Source organism: Pristiophorus japonicus, unplaced genomic scaffold, assembly GCF_044704955.1.
Source record: "Pristiophorus japonicus isolate sPriJap1 unplaced genomic scaffold, sPriJap1.hap1 HAP1_SCAFFOLD_170, whole genome shotgun sequence".
Lineage (NCBI taxonomy): Eukaryota > Metazoa > Chordata > Chondrichthyes > Pristiophoridae > Pristiophorus > Pristiophorus japonicus.
Genome location: NW_027251383.1, coordinates 1,396,886 through 1,410,265, shown reverse-complemented (window position 1 = coordinate 1,410,265; position 13,380 = coordinate 1,396,886). Strand labels below are relative to the sequence as shown.

Here is a 13,380-nt window from a genome sequence, read left to right as displayed (position 1 = left end):
CCGGAAGGCTGGAAGGTAGATCACTCCGGTTATGGTGCTGGTTGGTGGTGACATGGAATTGTTTGCAGTGTGCGGGACCAGACTGCTTCCACACATCCACACTGAATGTCCCTCCATTTATTGGGAAAAGTACAACTGAGAGTGGACGAGTTCCATCCCGGTCGGAGCATTCTGAGGCTTTAACTGACTGACATCTTCGTTTTGGAAGTCTTGTAACATGTTCCTGCGCCTGTCTCTGTGGCGCAATGGGTTAGCGCATTTGGCTATTAACCGAAAGGTTGGTGCTTCGAGCCCACCCAGGGACAAAGCCTTTAACTGTTTTTCCCCGAGGATTCGGTGCCGCACAGTTCCAGGTTGTCATTGTGCGTTTTGGCTGCACGAATATATTCCAATATATTCGGCAAACATTGCCAGCTGTGCTGTTATCCAGTGAGTTCCCACTCCAACACTTTTATGAGCATTCAGTTCATGTAAAACGATAACAATTTTTTACATGATCATGTTCCTCCATCCAGTCCACTAGAAATGAATTATGTTACTGGGCTTAAAGAAACTGGTGGAAATTGATTCCATTGATACATATATAGAACTGGAACTTCGGTCTCAAGTGCTCCTCATATCAAGACAAGGCACACACACTTTCAATGGTTTTACAACTGAGTCATAAACACTTACAATTTTAAACCATTCTCATAAAATACAGCGTATAAATGAGATGGGGATAAAAGTTCATCACATGTAAAGAGAAAATGAATGATTGAAGATACCACTGTCCCTCAGTAACTATATTATTATTTATTTTATTCTGAAAAATGCAATCGGTTAATTAATCGTGATTAAATGAATTATTATTTTTTCACATTAGCTGCATGTCGTCAATTTTATAAGGTTTTGAATTAAAAACGGTGTTCCAAAAGTTGCCGCCCTGACCTGGAATCGAAGCTGTTTTTCAAAATTAAAACCTTATAAGAAAGAGTTACATGCATTTCATGTGGAAAAAAGATAAATTGATTTAAACAACATTAATAATCCATTGTAGAACATCAATGAACTGAAGTTTCATGTTCAGCCATGAACTCATTGAATGGCGGTGCAGGCTAGAAGGGTTGAATGGCTTACTCCGGCACCTATTTTCTATGTTTCTATGTTTTTATCAATCATTTAATTTGCCCTGAGTACGTGAGGAACTTTTATCCCGACCTCATTGTATTTTAGCAGCATGGTCCAGCCCCGGTATCTCCACCTGTGAAAGTAGGAAACTGCTGGAAATACACTTGGGACAAACAAGTGAAAGACACCTGGTGCTTATGGGCAGTTTTGTTGCCTTTGTCATTGATGCTTGAACTACAAGTCTAGTTGTCAAATCGTGTGTTCAACCGGCAGTTACCTGTTACAAATCAACGGAGGAGAAACCAGTTTGTTGTCTACTGCTGCCTTTGCCTGCACAATGTGTGCTGAGATTATCTGTGCAATATGCATTCCGCAGGATGAATAAAGGCAACGCTTTTTAAAAAGCAGGCTGTTTTGTATGCATGCCTGTTTACTATGTGATGTCTGTAACACTGTTATGCAACACTGAATGTACCCTTACACTGTACAGACCTTACCTGTACACCAGAGGGTCTGCTGCTGGAGACCTAAGGGTTACCTGCACACTGCGGTGACATGGAAGTGTCTGCAGTGTGCGGGACCAGACTGCTTCCACACATCCACAATGAATGTCCCACCCTTTATTCGAGAAAAGTACAACTGAGAGTGGACAAGTTCCATCCCGGTCAGAGAAATCTGTAGCTTTAACTGACTGACACCCTGGTTTGGGATGTCTTGCAGTGGTTGTCAGTGTAAGTATCTGTGGCACAACGGGTTAACGCGTTCGGCTGTTAACTGAAAGTTTGGTGATTTGAGCCCACCCAAGGACGATGCCTTTAACTATTTTTTCCCGAGGATTCGGTGCCACACAGTTCCAGGTTGTCATTGTGCATTTTGGCTGCACAAATATATTCCGCAAACATTGCCAGCTGTGCTGTTATCCAGTGAGTTCCCACTCCAATACTTTTATGAGCATTCAGTTCAAGTGTAGAGTTTGAGTGTATACAGAACTGCACAGAGATATCAGAAAATTTAACAAGGCTGTGGGACATTGTGTTTTGTTAATATTGAACCATGAATGTGAATAAATCAATTTTTTCAAAAATTTATAATGAACAAGTTTTCAAAATATTTCCACACAGTTTCGAACTGTGGACTTTTCGCGTGTGAGGTGAATGTGATATCAACTACATTACGGAAACACTACAGCAATGTTAGGTACATAACCAGAGCTTTAACCTACACAGCTGGCCTATACTTCAGGAGCTGGTTTTACGAGAATAGAAAGAAGGTGCTATATTTAGGAAGGCTGTGCTTGTGGCAGGAATTGATCGAGTGTTTCCCAGACTTTACACATAGGAACAGGAGGTGGCCTTTTAACAGCGAGTGGTTAGGATCTGGAATGTACTGGAGGCAGACTCAATCTTATCTTTCAAACGGGAGCTGGATAACTGTCTGAAGGAAAAACAATTGCAGGCCTCAGGGGAAAGGGAGGGGGAGTGGGACTCGCTGAGAGTCGGCACGGGCTCGACGGGCCAAATAGCCTTCCGTGCTGTAACCATTCCATGATTCTATAAGTTAGTGGCACATTTCATAGTGTGGGTGGAAGCACAACATTGCAAAGGGACATGGATTGAGTCGGCAAAATTAGAGGCATCTGATTCAGGAGATTCGGGGGGTGTGGAAATTCGGGAGATTAATGACTTTGAAAGGAACATTTTTGTTTAGTGCAGTTTCGGTCAGAGAAATGTTTGTGAAAGGAATTTTTTGAACAGAGGAATGCAGCATTTAAGCTTCTGCCTTAACACTTCTTTCTGGGTGTCGGGGTCACATTTCTTTTCCATGTCATTCTTCTCGAATTTATATTTCCTTTGGTGTTTCACAATAACCAGGCCCTTGCTCGAAAGTCAGTCGCACTGTTTGCCCAGTCTCCTGTTGATGTTACCAGCAATGAACATTTTGAACCAGACCCCGAAAGCACAGTGTGTAAAATGGGACATGTTTTAACAGTTAACGTGGGGCTCGAACCTCAAATTAGAGATTAAGATTCTCATGCTCGACCGATTGATCTCGTGGGGCTTCAGTCAAATACACGTTTCTGTCGCTGATTGCAGCCAGGCGCCTGTTGGCTCTGCCCCAGATGTTTAAACTTGCTGTCGAGGAACTGCCAGGATCCTCTTGAATGGTGGACCAGACTCGAGGGGCCGAATGGCCTACTCCGGCTCCTAATCCTGACATGTTTATGATCTTATGACCTTTCCCAGGAGAACAAACTCGCCTCTGAGCATGCATGAGGAGAAAGTTCCAGAAAATATTTCCGCCCGGTGAGCTTTCGCGTGTGAGGCGAACGTGTTAACCACTACACTGCGGAAACATCTCCACTTTCAGCCCCAGGTCAGACAGAAATATTACGCAAGCAGGTGCTGAATCCCAGTTTTTAGGAGCTCGTTGTGGTGCCAAATGATTAAAAATAATATGTGTCACAAGTGGGATGAAAAGCCAGGCTTTCAGAGATGACTGCAACTTGAACACAGCACCTCAGACCGCTCAGTGCTGTATGTGGCCACCTGCAAGTTGATTTTGAACTTTTGTATCCTGTCACATGAAATAAATGAGGGCAGCAGGCGTATCACTGTCTGACACTGGGAAAACAGTGAGACAAACCTTGGAGCAAGGGTTTGGTTATTGCAACACAGCAAAGAATATATTAATTCTCAAAGAACAGTATCCAAGAATACAGTGACCCTGATGTGATTTGAGCATGCAACCTCCTGATCTGGATTCAGACTCACTACTGTTGCGCCACGAGGCCTACACACTTAGTTTGTGATGTTCGTCTATATGAAGGTTTCACAATACAAGGGGCTTTAAAATCCCCGCCCATTCCCACCAGGTGTCAGAAGCAACGCTCACGTGCCAGACACCGGATGTTTTTTTCTTAAACTTTGGTGTTGCTTTCATGGGAAAGCATCATTAATTAACCCCTCACCTTCTTTTGCACAATGAAAGAAATGCTAACTGAGTGACAGTCGATACTGCAATTATTTGTCCTGTGCTTTGGGGAGCGGGCAGGGAAATGGACCTCAGTCCATGATCAGATCGGCCAAGATCGAGGGGTCGTATGGCCTACTCCTGCTCCTATTTCTTATGTTCTTATATTCTTATGCATGTTAACCTATTTTACACACTGTATTTTAGGAGTCTGGTTCAAAATCTTCATTGCTGATGACACCAGGAATTTGGGGCAACTTTTGTCAAATTTAACAGCACCGGTTATTCCTACCGTGCACAGAAAATAGAATCAGTAGTGAAGATAAAATCCCATGGTGCTCATTTTCAGATTCAACGCACTAGGATTTCAAATAAAGTGAAATAATTTTACAGTGAAAAGATTTGGAAGTGTTACTTGTATTTGTGTCTTTAATTAAACGTTGTGGCGTCTGACTCCCGTTCATGCCTCTGCTGAATACGAAAGGAGGGTTTGACGTTGACCAGACTGCACTGCCCCTGATATTTGTGAGCTCATCCTTTATATTCAGTGGTTTCTCACCCTTTGATGGGCTGCAGTGTAGCGGATATCACGTTGGCCTCACACGCGAAAGGTCCCCGGTGAATCCGTTTTCTCTCACTGAAAGTTATCTCGTTATTGAAGTGAAATAAAGAGCAATGAAAGAATAAGGGAGCCCTTTTGCCAGGAGAATAAATAGCAAATAAAAACAGCAAATGCTGGAAATCTCAGCAGGTCAGGCAGCATTTGCTCGGAGACAAAACTCGCTTTTGATTGTTCCTCAATAGCAAGTTTAAACATAATGCTCCTGCCCGGAATTAAACCAGGCACTTTTTGCATAGAAAACACACATGAAAACCACTACACTACAGAAACTGCTGGTACAACAGCCCCAACAGAGGGGAGCTGACCAGTGAGCTCCCTCTGTGCTGATCGGGAATGTGTTGGCTCACCTGAAAAAACTTCTGTCCCACACTGAAAGTTCTCAATCCTTCTCCTCCACTGCCCTTTACAGAAATGTCATGGATCACCCAGCCACCGTGTTCACTTCCACATCCTCACAGTGGGGCCACAGAGGCTCCTACCGTCTCCCCGCGATCAGTGAACTCTCCCAGTTTACAAAATTAAACCCGGAACACGTGCCTGACAAAGGACAGGAGAAGCCAGATAGTCTGTAAGCTCGGTCTATCACACAAAGTATTGGTATTCATGGTGATTACAGCAATTATTAATCGTCTCACAGACCTCAATTATTTTTATGCGATGAATTGATTGAGAATTGAAACCAGGTTAGTGCGCCGGATCTTAACCCCTCGACCACCAGGGAACGGTTATGATAGATTTGGATATATTTATATATATTTATTTATGAACCTGAATATCAACGGCTAGCTACCTAGACCTCATGGTGAACGGTTGTGTATCTAACTTTGAGCGAGAGAAATTGTTCCACAGTGACACCCATTTCATCTTTTGTTCCCTTTTAAACACTAGAAACTGAGACAGGGGGAATAAATAGAGAAATAAAAGCACAGGGATAAAGACAAGAGGAAGAGAGAAGGGGAAAGATACTGTCCCCACCCAGAACTAATGCAGAAACCCCTCTGCTGCGCTCGGGGTGGCCACCCACAGCCTGGATACACTAACGGGAGAACACCAGCGGCAGGTCGGGGCCATAAAAGGAACGGCGAGCGGCCCTGGGAGCAGCTTGGAGGTCCCGGGAGACTACTCCAGGGAGCAGCGCGAGCTGGTGCAGGAGGGCGGCGGCAGCGAAGAGTGAGGTCATCAAGGTCCAGGTCAGTGATTGGAGCGTGGGCAGATACAGCAGGAGCGGCGAGATCGGGGCGAAGGAGCAGCGAGAGACTGTAGAGGGACGTGATCGGGGCCCATGGGAGGCATGAGTTCAGGGCCAGGGGCCCAGGGGCAGCACGGGCCAGCCCACACTGCGATATGTGTGCGCACTAGCTCCGTGCAGCAGAGCTGATCTCCAGTCGTCTTGGTTAACCCTTGCCACTGGACCAAGACCTCGCTCTGTCAAGCCCGTGTGGTGGCTGGGGTGCAACGGACACCACACGTTAAAAAAATCCACGCACAGGCATCTTCCACCCTTCGGGATGTAGTTCGGGTCCTTCATTGAAACACCTGTAAACTCATCCTTTTTCGGCATGGAAGCAAGTCATCCTCGTTTCGAGGGACCGCCTATGATGATGATGATGATGGATTCATTAACGTCCCAACAGCTCATTGACTGCAGGAGTGGGACTGTGCGGCGCTTCAGAAGACATGTCAAAAAGACAAAGTCACTGATTCCGTCTCATGTGCTCCTCCTGTCAAGAATAGCAACACACACTAAAAATGCTTCAATAATGGTTAAATCTTATCTCCACATTTGCTAAGCTCGTTGGTCTCGGGTATGATTGTTGCTTTGGGGTTGTTGCTTGAAATTTGCGAGAGATCCTAGTTTCAAATCCCATACGAGCCTTGAATTTGCATCGAACTTTTGCAAATAATGACTTGCATTTCTGCACTGTCTGTCAGGAACTCATGATGCCCCAAAGCGCTTCACAGCCTTTGAAATGTTGTCACGTGAGGAAACATCTTCCCAAATCATCCCACACGCACCTCAGCTCTTTGCAAAGGAGTTCATTGAATCAAAGAAGCTTACAGCACAGAAGGATCCGATACCTCGCCATCAGATCGCTTTCTTTAGGATTTAGGTGCTCCCAGACCAGCGTACACAATTCTTCATAGGATTTAGTTGTTGGTGTTACCGGAGCTAGAAGATTCTTCATGAGGCCATAGGTTGTTGCCCCACAGACGGTAAGGAGGATCGCCCTTCATTTGGCAGCGTTGTCGTCCACTTCCAGATCATTGGCCACGAAGTATTGGTCGAGTCTCTCCACTAAGGCCTCCCAATAGTCCCCATTTGAGAATGTCTCCAGGATACCAACTGTTCCTTGCATTTTCGCACGTTTGTTCGTTGTCTCGTCACCAATTGATACGCTCAAAACAAAGGATGAAACTGAGTACTGTGAACAATGAGTAAGTGTGACATTAGCTTCTTTAATAGGACTCCAGAGTGCAGGTACCTCGTGCGTGGCCTGCTTATATACTGTGCTCCTAAGGGATGCTGGAATCCTATGGGACTCCGACAGGTAGGCCCTCTGGTGGTGCTATGTACAGGTTGCCAAGGGTTAAATACATAACAAAAGGTGTGTACGGAAATCAACCATCAAAAGCCCTGTCATTAACCACAGGGGTTTCCAGCATTTTTCTGAACGCAAAGCCCTTTCGGTGCTTGTACTTAAAATTGCAGACTTGGAAATTGGGGAGTTTAATGACTTTGAAAGGAGAACATTGTTGTTTGGTGCAGTTCCGGTCAGAGAAATGTTTGTGAAAGAAACTTTTCGCAGAGAGAGGGATTGAGCATTTCAGCTTGTTGCTGAACACTTCTCTCTGGGCACTGAGCTACGTAGCAGATTCCATAGTATAGTGGTTATCATGTTTGCCTCACATGTGAATGGTCCCTGATTCTAGCCAGGGCGGAAAAATTATTTTTGAAGCAAAAACTTGGCTGCAATAAAAATGAACAAAAGCAGTCCAGGGTACATTGTCGCATGAGCAATGAACATTTAAAACGAGTCTCCTCAAATACAGTGTGTGTAAAATCAGATAGGGTATAAAAGTTCATCAAGGATTAAAGTTTCCCGAAATATTAAAGTTCAGTAATTGAAATTTCGACTGTCCCTGGTAGCATTTATTTAATTCTGCTAAACAACGCTATCAGTTTATACCAGCAGATCTAAGCTGCATTTGGAACCCGCAACCAACTCATTAATTATTCGCTCTTCCCCAGTTTCAGAGCTCAGAGGGTTATTGTCCATCCCTGGGATGCAAGCTCCCTCAGACCCAGGCCAAAGCTCCCCATACACCGATGTAGGTGAGGCCTTTCGAAGATTCCTCTAGCTCCTGCGTCACGTAGACCAAGGTCAGGTCCAACTTGGTGAACATTTTACTCCAGCCAGGATCGCAAATAGGTCATCTGCCTTGGATAGCATGTACTGGTCCTCCAATGAAAAACAGTTAATCGATACTTTATAGTCCCCACAAATTCTGACCGTGCCTATGCCTTTGAGAACCAGAACAATCCCATTCGTTGAACTCCATTGCTGCAATGATGCCTTTCTGCTGCAGCCTGTGCAGCTCAATTTCCAGTTTCTCTCGCATCATATATGGCACCGCCCGTGCCTTCTGGTGGATGGGCCGTGTACCGGCAACCAAATGGATCTGCAGCTTCGCCCCTGAGAAACTTCCAATGCTCAGAACCTGGGTACATGAGGCATCATCGACAGACGAAAACGCTCGCATGTCATCCCAGTTCCAACGGATTTTTTCCAGCCAGCTTCTGACGATCAGTGTGAGGCCATCTCTTGGCACAATCCATAGTGGGAGATCATGCTCTGCTCCATCATAGGAGACTTTTACTTCTGCGGTGCCAATAACTGGGATCAGCTCTTTGGTGTAAGTTCTTAGCTTGGTGTGAATGGGGCTAAGCTTGGGCCTGTGTGCCTTGTTGCACCACAGCCTGTCGAAGGCATTTTTGCTCATGACAGACTGACTCGCACCCGTTCCATGGATACTGGAATCCCGTCAGTTCAACTTTTAACATGATCGGTGGACATTTCGTGGTGAAGGTGTGTACCCAGTATACTGCTGCCTCCTCGGTTCGAGTCTCTAGTTCAGCCTGATCCACCATGGATCGATCTTCCTCTGCAACGTGGTGGTTTGCAAGGTTTGCAGTTCGTTTGCACATTCGCTGGAGGTGTCCCAGTGTTCCACAGCCTCTGCACGCATAGTGTTTTATAGCGGCATCGATGGGCTCGATGATCACCTCCGCAGCGCCAACAAGGTGTTAACTGCCTCGCATTAACGATTGATGGTGAACTCTGGGTCATGTGAGGTCGTGCAGCTGCTGGCGTGCATGTTCTGCCATATGCACTCCTGCCCGAAAGCGATGCTACTTTGTGTATAGTACTAGCCGAAACCTCTTTCTGCTGCAAAATGTGTTTGGTGTTATCGCTGGTGGACATAAATGCCTGGGCTATTGTTATGGCTTTGCTCAGATTCGGTGTTTCAACAGTCAATAGTTTGCGGAGGATAACCTCATGGCCAATGCCAAGCACAAAAAAGTCTCTTAGTATTTGTTCAAGGAATCCATTAAATTCGCAATGTCCTTCAAGGTGCCTTAGTTCGGTGACGTAGCTCGCCACTTCCTGGCCTTCAGACCGTTGACACGTGTAGAACTGATGCCTTGCCATCAAAACGCTTTCCTTTGGATTTAGGTGCTCCCAGACCAGCGTACACAGTTCTTCATAGGATTTGGTTGGTGGTTTCACCGGTGCTAGAAGATTCTTCAAGAGGTCATAGGTTGTTGCTCCACAGGCGGTAAGGAGGATTGCCCTTCGTTTGGCAGCGTTCACGTCCCGTTCCAGCTCATTGGCCACGAAATATTGGTGCAGTCGTTCCACAAAGGCCTCCCAATCGCCCCCTTCTGAGAATTTCTCCAGGATACCAAAGGTTCTTTGCATTTTCGCGTGGTTGTTCATTATCACGTCGCCAATTTTATGCTCAAAATAAAGTGATACAACTGAATACTGTATGCAATGAGTAAGTGTGACCTTAGCTCCTTTAATTAAACTCCAGAGTGCAGGTACAGCATGGGTGGCCTGCTTACGTATAGTTCACCCAAGGGATGCTGGGATCCATTGGGACTCCAACAGGTAGGCCCCCTGGTGGTGGTATGATACAGGTTGCCAAGGGTTACATATATAACATTATGATCACTCATTCCAAGGGGATCCTTCATGAGGAGATTGTTTATTAATCCTGTCTCATTGCACAGGACCAGATGAAACATACCCTGCCCCCTAGTTGTTCCGTTAAATACTGTTCAAGGAACCCATCCCTTATGCACTCTATGAACTCTTCCTCAAGGCTACCCTGACCAATTTGATTTGTCCAATCAATATGGAGATTAAAATCATCCATGATTATTGCTGTTCCCTTTTGACAAGGGCCCACTATTTCCTGGTTTATACTCAAACCAACAGAGTTGCTACTGGTAGGGGACCTATAGACTAGGCCCACTAGTGACTTTTTTCCCTTATTATTCCTTATCTCCAAACAAACTGTTTCAACATCCTGATCATTTGAGCCAATATCTTTTCTCACTATTGCAGTGATTCCATCCTTTATCAATAGAGCTACCACACCTCCTTTTCCTTTCTGTCTGTCAAATACCCCTGAATATTTAATTCCCAGTCCTGGTCACCTTGCAACCATGTCTCTGTAATGGCTATCAGATCATACCCATTTGTATCTATTTGTGCCGTCAATTCATCTATTTTGTTACGAATGCTACGTGCATTTAGACAAAGTGCTTTTAAATTTGTTTATTTACCCTTTTTGCCTGCTTGTTTCCTCTCTCTTTCAAACTCACTTTCTTTATTTTTGCTTTCTAATTCCAGTATTATTCCCCTCCCTACTGAATCTATTCTCAGGTTCCCATCCCCCTGCCAAGCTAGTTTAAACCCTCCCCAACAGCACTAGCAAACCCCTCCGTGAGGATATTGGTCCCGGCTCTGTTTAGGTGCAAACTGTCCGGCTTGTAAAGGTCGCACCTCCCCCAGAAGTGGTTCCGATGCCTCAGGAAACTAAAGCCGTCCTGCCTGCACCATCTCTACAGCCACATATTCATCTGCTCTATCCTCCTATTTCTGTACTCACTAGCTCGTGGCACTGGGAGTAATCCAGAGATTACTACCTTTGACGTCCTGCTTTTTAATCTCTCTCCTAGCTCCCTAAACTCTGCCTGCAGGACCTCATCTCTCTTTCTAACCATGTCATTGGTCCTGATATGGATCACGACCTCTGGCTGTTCACCCTCTCCCCAGAATGGAGGAGATGGTGTTCCCATGCGCCTGCTGCCCTTTTCCTTCGAGGCGGTAGAGGTCGCAGGTTTGGGAAGTGCTGCCAAAGAAGCCTTGGCGAGTTGCTGCAGTGCATCTTGTAGATGGTACACACTACAGCCACGGTGCGCCGGTGGTGGAGGGAGTGAATGTTGAAGGTGGTGGATGGGGTGCCCATTAAGCGGGCTGCTTTGTCCTGGATGGTGTTGAGCTTCTCGAGTATTGTTGGAACCGCACTCATCCAGGCAAGTGGAGAGTATTCCATCAGACTCCTGACTTGTGCCTTGTAGATGGTGGAAAGGCTTTGGCGAGTCAGGAGATGAGACACTCACCGCAGAATACCCAGCCTCTGACCTGCTCTTGTTGCGACAGTATTTATGTGGCTGGTCCAGTTAAGTTTCTGGTCAATGGTGACCCCCAGGATGTTGATGGTGGGGGATTCGGCGATGATAATGCCGTTGATAGCCGGGCCTGCTTAAGTTGCATGTTCCTGAGGCTGATTGCTGCCAAGCGCCTGTTGGCTCCGCCCAGTGGGTTTACCTCGAACTTCAAACCACGGAACCGGTTCTCCAGAATTCCAAGATGTGCACTGAAATCAACCATCAAAAGCCCTGTCATTATCCACAGGGCTTCCGGCAATTTTCTGATCACAAATCGCTTTCAATCCTTGTCCTTGTCCAGAAAATTGCAGCCATAGAAATTCGGGAGTTTAATGACTTTGAAATGAAAATATTTGGTGCAGTTCCGGTCAGAGAATTGTTTGTAAAAGGAACTTTTCGCAGAGAGAGAGTGACTGAGCATTTCAGCTTGTTGCTGAACACTTCTCTCTGGACACTGAGCTGAGTTGCAGTTTCTGTAGTGCAGCAATGATCATATTCATTTCACACGCGCAAGGTTCCTGGTTCGAGCTTGGGTGGAAACATTATTTTTGAAACAAAAACTTGTGTGCGCTAAAATTGAACAAAACAGTCCGGGGTACATTCGCGCATGCTGCAAGCTACCTCAGACCCGGGCCAAAGCTCCCCGTGCACCGAGCACAGGCTCAGGAAAACCCCGGGAGAAAGGATATCCCGGTCAATAGGCCTTTCAGCAACACTGAACAAGCGCCCGGTCTGAAACTTTCCAGAGTAATAACTCACAACTGGAATAACAAAGAGTCAGTCTGGGTGAGCGGTCTGAGGTGCTATGTTCAGGTTGTAGCTTCCTCTGGAGATGTGGGTTCGAATCCCACTCCTAACTTTACAAATGGTGATCTCAAAGTTACTTCCCAAACTGGGAAACGATCCCGGGTGGCTGTAGTGAAAGGTATGGTTTTGTGAAGCATTGAAATTGCCCTGCAAATATCTCGCACTGCTAATTTGAACTCACGGTTATAATTTGTTTCAGTGCAAAAGAAGGCAGGCTCGAAGGGCCAAATGGCCGACTCCTGCTCCTGGTTCTTGTGTTCTTATGCAGATCACAGAACAGATGATTAAATTATCAACTCTCCCTCAGTTCGCATTTCTTTCATTGTGCAAAAGAAGATTATGGATTCATTAATGATGTTTTTCCGTGAAAGCTACATAAAATTTAAGGAAAAATAATTACCCAACATGGGGCTCGAACCCACAACCCTGAGAATAAAAATCTCATGCTCAACCGACTGAGCTAACCAGGCTGCTCAGAAGCTTCCCTGTCAATCCCCTTCAGAATATTGTACATTTCAATGAGATCACCTCCCATTCTTCGAAACTCCAGAAAGTATGGACATATTCTACACAATCCCTCACCATGGGACAGTCCTCTCATCCCAGAAATTAATCTGGTGAACCTCCGTTGTACCACCTCCAAGGCAAGTGTATCCTTCCTCAGATAAGGAGACCAAAACTGTGTGCAGTACTCCAGGCGTAGCAAGACTTCCTTACTCGGAGTGCAGCAGCAGCTCAGAGTGCAAAGGTAAGAGTTTGTTAAGTGGGACAGTTTGGACAAGTGGGAGTGGGAGGTGTTGCTTTGTCTTGTTTTCCCCACCAGTGCTGACTCCCCAACCTGGGAGGAAAAGAAAACAAAGTGTGACGTCACAGCAAGAGGGTAAGTGATTGGCTGGTTGATTGGTGAGTAGTTTTTCTTTTTTCATTGTCTTGTCAGTAAGAAATCTTGGGCATTGTTGCCAAATTAGGTTATTTTAAGGATTAAGTCATGGCAGGATAGTCCAGACCCGCGCCATGCTCCTCCTGTGCCATGTGGGAAATCAGGGACGCTTCCAGTGTCCCAGACGACTATGTGGGCAGGAGGTGTATCCAGCTGCAGCTCCTGTTAAACTGAATGATGGCACTGGAG

The 13,380-nt window shown here is 45.7% G+C and overlaps 2 non-coding genes across 2 annotated transcripts; one reads left to right on the top strand and one right to left on the bottom strand.

Moving 5' to 3' along the window:
- Positions 1-231: 231 nt before the first annotated feature.
- trnan-auu (transfer RNA asparagine (anticodon AUU)) lies at positions 232-305 on the top strand. The gene has a single exon. It is a non-coding gene; the product is annotated as a tRNA-Asn (tRNA).
- A 12,343-nt stretch (positions 306-12,648) lies between these two features.
- trnak-uuu (transfer RNA lysine (anticodon UUU)) lies at positions 12,649-12,721 on the bottom strand. The gene has a single exon. It is a non-coding gene; the product is annotated as a tRNA-Lys (tRNA).
- Positions 12,722-13,380: the final 659 nt, after the last annotated feature.